General features: G+C 50.4%; 1 pseudogene; it reads right to left on the reverse strand.

Moving 5' to 3' along the window:
- Positions 1–229: 229 nt before the first annotated feature.
- On the reverse strand, positions 230–5,479 carry LOC103249371 (annotated as a pseudogene).
- Between the last annotated feature and the right edge of the window lie 637 nt (positions 5,480–6,116).

A 6,116-nucleotide genomic window follows, 5' to 3' on the forward strand; every position in this document is an offset into this window, starting at 1 on the left:
GGAATTAAAATTGAGCCCTGATCAAGATGGCAAAGAGTCTGCACCGGTTTGTCTCACTGTTAGGCAGGGGTCTAATCTTATTCTAAAGGGGTGAGTGGGGAGGACTGACAGGGAAGGAGTTACAGGGACAAGGTGGCAGGCACAGGGTAGGAGGGAGTGGTGGCAAGGACAGGGTGAGAGGGGAAGAAAAAGTGTGGGGGCAGAGCCCTGAGCCATACTTCTCTGGTCTCTAGATGACCATAATCTTCACCTCGTCTTTCTTATCAGTCCGGTAAAAAAAGGGGATGCAGGGGTTGTTGCCCAAGCCTGGGTGCTCCTGGGATTTCTGGATCTCATGCAGCAGCTGAATGATCTGCTGTATGGTAAGATTCTCTGGAGGCGAACCCTCCCCCATCTCTCCTTGTGCAGGCTCCCCATCGTTGGCAAGGTTCACCTCACATAGATCTGTGAATGGAGAGAGGCCAGCATCTGAGCACTGTGCCCTGCCTGGCACCTGCCCCCATCCCTCAGGATGCCACTCACCAGCCTTCTACACATCAGCAGCTCCCAGCTCCTGGAGTGGTCGCTGTAGCAGGATTCTGGGCAGCCACCAGAAATTTGCCATGCCGCTATTTGCACTCCTTCACAAGTTGTAACACCAGCTCCTGCAGCTCCAGCAGCTTGCCCTGAAGGGAGAGGTATTCGGTGCCCGCCCACCACCCACCTGAACTGCAGACGGGTCTTGGGCCCTACCTTCATCTCTTCCTTGTCCTGGGCCAGCTGGTTAATGTTCTCTTCCTTCTCTTGGTCCTGCTCCTTCAGCAATGCCATCTGATTCTGGTAGAGGGCAATGTACTCACCTGCAGGATGACAGGGCTCAGAAGCTGGTCCCTCCAACCCCAGGGAGCTGCCATACAATGGACCTAAATCCTGGTTCATTGATAATGTCAGTCTATTGAGACAGCTGGATGCAGCGATGCTCCAGCTCCTCCATTCCCTCCTTCATGTCTGCATTCTCCTGCATCACCTTCATGAAGTGGCTCTGCAGCCAGAACCCAGAGTCAGGAAGCTACCACTCCAGCCTACTTGGGCCTGTGGAAACAGACTGACTCCCTCACCTGCAGATTCTCCATAGCCACCTGGAGGGCCTGGAGCTCTCTCTCAGACACAAATTTGCCGCTAGTCCTAGGGGCTAGCGACTTCTCCTCCTGCTCCTTCTTGGTTGGGTCTGTCAGCTTGACCAGGAGCTAGCAGCACACTCTGTGTTTCTTCATCAGTGCCTGCAGTGGAGCCCGGTCCTTCTTAGCACTGGCTAGAGCCATGCTAACATACACCACCTGCAGGCAAGAGGGGTATATTTTTGTGGGGAGAACCCACAGGACAAATTAGGGGTAGGCAAGTGGAGAACAGCCCCTCTTTTGGGCCTCTATGAGTGTACCTGTTGTTGACAGGTGTAACAGTGTGTGACCACAGACTCCACAAAGGGGAGAGGGTTGAGGGCAGGGAAACCAAGACAATAAGGGTACCCAGGCAGCCTCAGAGTAAGGGGTCAGGCTCACCATGGCTTCTTGGCTCTCAAAGTACTCTGGGATGCTCAGCACAGGCTGATGAGGCGCCTTGTTCTTGTCACCAGTCTCTCAGTGCCCAATTCATAACTTGGTGGGGCAGTCACAGGGGTCCTCAGACAACCAACAAGGGAGGCCAATGGGCTACCTCTGTCCCACCCTCACTGTGCAACCTGGGGCCAGCCCCTCACCCAAGCAGAATGATCAACTGTTCTAAAGTTCTCTTCTAAGCCCTCAATTCCATGCTGCTAGAGTCCCCCTGGTTCCTCAGACTCACTCACCTTCCATGGGGAGATCAATGAGTCTCAGCAGTGCCTGCTGCTTCTGGTTCTGCTGGTCGGCAGCTTGCAGGCACTCCTGTGGGTGGAGAGAGTGAGAAGGCCCAGTTTGGCCATGTCCTCCCCCTCAGGCCAGCCCCTGGCACCTTCCTCTCCTGGGTCATTTGCAACTCCTGGCAGGTTTTCTTGGTCTCAGCCTTGCTTTGAACTGCCTCATCCTTTTTCTGATCCATGAGCTGGGTATGCAGCAGCATCTCCTTGTGCAGCATCTCCTTCTCAGAGACCAGCTGCTGATAGGTGGCCACCTGCTGCTGGTAGTCAGCCATGTACTGCTGCAGATGGGAAAAATACTGGTCTTGCTCCTCCTGCAGACTCTGAGTCTTTTGGTGCTTCAGTTCCACCTGCAGGAAGACCCCAGACGTGGGGGCAGGTGGTGGCCTGTTTCCAGATCCCAAGTCCATAAACAGGGTGGCACATTGTGGGTCCAGCTACCTCACTTCTGGCCTATGGGACTGCCTCCCTTGCCTATAGCCTCCCTTGCCCAGAGTCCCTTCACCTAGTCTCACACCCCATCACCTTCTTTCCCACTTTAACTTTAGGCCACAGATGGGTGGAATAGCAGAGGGAGCCAACCAACATCTCCTTGTTAGCTGCACACTAAATGCCCACTACTTTACATTAACTATCTCATTTAAGCTCAACACCTCTATGAGGAAAATGTCTCACTTCCTTTTTTTTGAGTCTCACTCTGTGGCCCAGTCTGGAATGCACTGGCACAAACAGGGCTTACTGCAACCTCAACTTTGGGGATTCAGGATATCCTCCTGAACTGGGACTACAGGAATGCACCACATCTAGCTAATGTTTTGTGTGTGTGTGTGTGAAGAAAAAGTCTTACTATGCTGCACAGGTTGATCTTGAACTCCTAGGTTCAAGCAATACTCCAAGGCTCAGAAAGTCCTCGTGGCTCAGCCTTATAAAGTGCTGGGATTAGATTTCCCATGCTGGGAAAACTTCCTTTTTATGTTAAGGAAACCAAGGCTTAGAAATGCCAAGTACTTGACTAGAGACCAGTAGAGCCCAGGGGAATCCAGCTTGAACCAAGGGAGCCTCCATTATAATAATCTTTCCCTATTAGGGGAATTCAATGCCTCTAGCTTAAGTGATCATGTCCAGACCTTGGAGGAGCCCAGGGCTAGCCACCTCTAAAAGGAGCAATGGAAGAACAAGGCAAGTGGAGCATCAAAATGATGGTCAATTTTTTGTTTTGTTTTGTTTTGTAGTTTTTGAGTCAGGAGTGACCCAGGCAGGAGGACAGTGACATGATCACGGCTCACTGCAGTCTTAACCACCTGGCATCAGGCAATCCTTCAGTCTCAGTCTCCTGAGTAGCTGGAACTAAAGGAATGCCTCACCATACCCGGCTAGTTTTTTTTTTTATTTTCTGTGCAGTCGAGTTCTTGCTATGCTGCCTAGACTTGTGTTGAACTCCTGGACTCAAGTGATTCTCTCGTCTCAGCCTCCCAAAATGCTGGGAACACACAGGTGAGCCACTGTGCTCAGCCTCCAAGTTATTTTCAAATAGAGTTCATTACATTTTTATGCTCAAGACAACCATGGATGACTGACAATGGGCACTCCCTTCTCTTTGCAGATGGGAACTGGGAACACTGAGGCTAACACAGATGATGAGACTTGCCAACTACTGGCATGGACCTCTTTCCTTCTGCCACAAAGCCACCCACCCACCTTTCTGGGCCATTCCCACAGTTTCTGACACCAGCCCTGCTCCCAGTCCTCCCAGCCCAATCTCACCTGTCTGCTTCCTCTGCTGAAACAAGCTGTTCTCCAGCTCCTGCATCTGGTGCAGGCAGCATTCCTTCTCCTGTAATATGCCCACCTGCCCAAAGTACAGAGGGGGAGTCATGGAGCGAGGGGCTGGTGGATCGACAGGCCACATCTCTCCCTCTGTCCCACCACTATGTACCCAAAACACAGGATTGCCTCGGACAGTGCTCTGCAGCAAGAGAAGCCAGATGCCCAGAAAGACCAAGTGACTCATCTAAGGGGGCGCTGAGGGTCAGCCCTCACCTGGTCTGACATCTTCTTCATCCTCTGCTGCCATAAGGCAGTCTCTTTGATCAACTCATCCGCATACTTGTCTCTCTCCATCTGTAGCTATTTCTGTGACTCCATGAGTTGTAAGAATGGGCACGAATTAGGAGGGGCTGTCACTAGTCCTCGCCTGCTTCTGGCCACCTGGACTATCTCCCTCCCATAACCTCCCTGGGCAAAGTCTCACCGGTCCCACACATGTCTCCAGCTGGGCCTGCACTTCCATGGCCTGCTGTAACTTCTGGTTGCTGTCTGAGGAGTCACACGTGCCAGAGAACTGGACAGTGGGAATTGAGTAGCTGAGATCTAGGAGTCCAGGTTGGTACACACAATGCACCCTCTCCCCAGGAGGATTGGAGCTAGGCTCAACCTTCAACCTGTGGTCAGTAAAGACTTCTACCCTCATTAGCGTCACCATGCAGAGGAAGTAAGCAGACTCATGGGCTAGCCATAGAAATGTAATCTATGAAACGATGGCTTTCAACAAGGATGCTTTAAAAAATTATTACTACTATTATTACTATTACTATTATATTTGAGACAGGTTCTTACTCTGTCGCCCCGGATTCCATGCACAATCTCAGTTCTCTGCAGCCTCCACCTCCTGGGCTCAGGCAATTGTTTAGCCTAAGCCTCCCTAGTAGCCGTGACTACAGTTTTGAGCCACCATGCCCAGCTAATTTTTTTTTTCTGTAGAGACGAGGTCTCACTATATTGCCCAGGCTGCTCTTGAACTTTGGGGCTCAAGTCATCCTCCAATCTTGGCCACCTGAAAGTGCAGAGATTACAGGTATGAGCCACTACACTCAGCATTTCAGAAAATGTTTAAGTTCTATCCCTGAGACTCTGATTTCACAGATCTAGGCAGGGCCCTCATCTACCAATTTTCAGTCATCTCTGGGGGTTCCTAAGGCAAAACAAGAACAAGGATCCAAATTTCCCAGCTCTTTGATGGAGGCTGCCCTGGCAAGGATCACTAGACACTATGACCCCAATTTGATGGGGCTCAGACCACCCTGAGAGCCGCCACCTCTCACTTGCTGCAGAAGGAGCTCTGACATCTCCAGCTTCTTTTTTAGGTCTTCCACCTCGAGCTGCATGGCTGCCTTCTGAGCCAACAGGACTCAAAGCTTCTCTTCCAGCTCTGACTTGCTGCAGCACATCCTCATTGTTTTTGCTGTGGCCAGAGGCAGTGGAGAGAGTAATGAATGGAGACAGAAAGAACCACTTTGTTGATCAACCCATGCTACTATCCTCACCACACAACCACAGAACCCTGGTGCTGGAAGGGATCTCAGGAGTCAAGAGTTGCAAGTGGCAGGCAAGAGAGGACACAAGTCAGTGGCACAGCTGGGACTAGAGTGTGGCTGTGCACACATTCACGCATGTAAGTACACCTCACCATGCTCCCCTGGACCCCTCCCAGCTCCCATTTTACCAGTGATAAGGATCCCCCGCCTGCCCCCACCTCCTCCCTTCCTACTTGTTCTTGTATAACTCCAGCTTGAGGACATCTTTCTCTTTGGTTAGTTCTTTGTTGTACTGCAAGTACCAAAAGGTTAGGTCAAGATGAGCAGGCAGAAGATGTGGCTGGCATACCAATATCAGTAGCTATAGTAGCAATTTTTCATGAACACGTCCTCACCCAGAACCTCACTGTATGCTTTTCAAGGTATTTCCAAACCAGTGGTGACATGCACTGTTTTTTAATAGAACTCAGTAAAGGAAGAAGAGGCAAGGATGAGATTGAATTTACAGCTGGAGAGCAGAAGCCCAGAGATAGGAAGTAATGTTGCATTGTAATTAGCATTATTCTCACCACTGCGTGAAACTTTGATGAGTGCTTTACCAGTGCTAACAATCCCACTTAATCCTCACAGCCACCATATGACATAGCTACTATCAAATCCCCATTATGAAAAACATTACAGAGGTCAAGTGTTTGCCTAAGATCACTCAGACACAGCTGGGATTTGAACACCAGGTCCACCTAATTCTCTCTAAGTCCATTTCTTCCCTAGGGTTGGGGGCATAGACAGAAAGGGACAATTCAATTAAACCTGAGTTTACTCTTTGAATGGATGACACGTTTATAGGGTCCAAAGCTCACGGAGTACAGAAGTGAAATGTCTCCCAGCCACCCAGTTCCTCTCTTATATTTATTGATTTATTCTTTATA

The sequence above is a fragment of the Carlito syrichta genome, unplaced genomic scaffold (genome assembly GCF_000164805.1).
Source record: "Carlito syrichta isolate Samal-C Ts95f unplaced genomic scaffold, Tarsius_syrichta-2.0.1 Scaffold41702, whole genome shotgun sequence".
In the NCBI taxonomy this organism is placed as follows: Eukaryota; Metazoa; Chordata; class Mammalia; order Primates; family Tarsiidae; genus Carlito; species Carlito syrichta.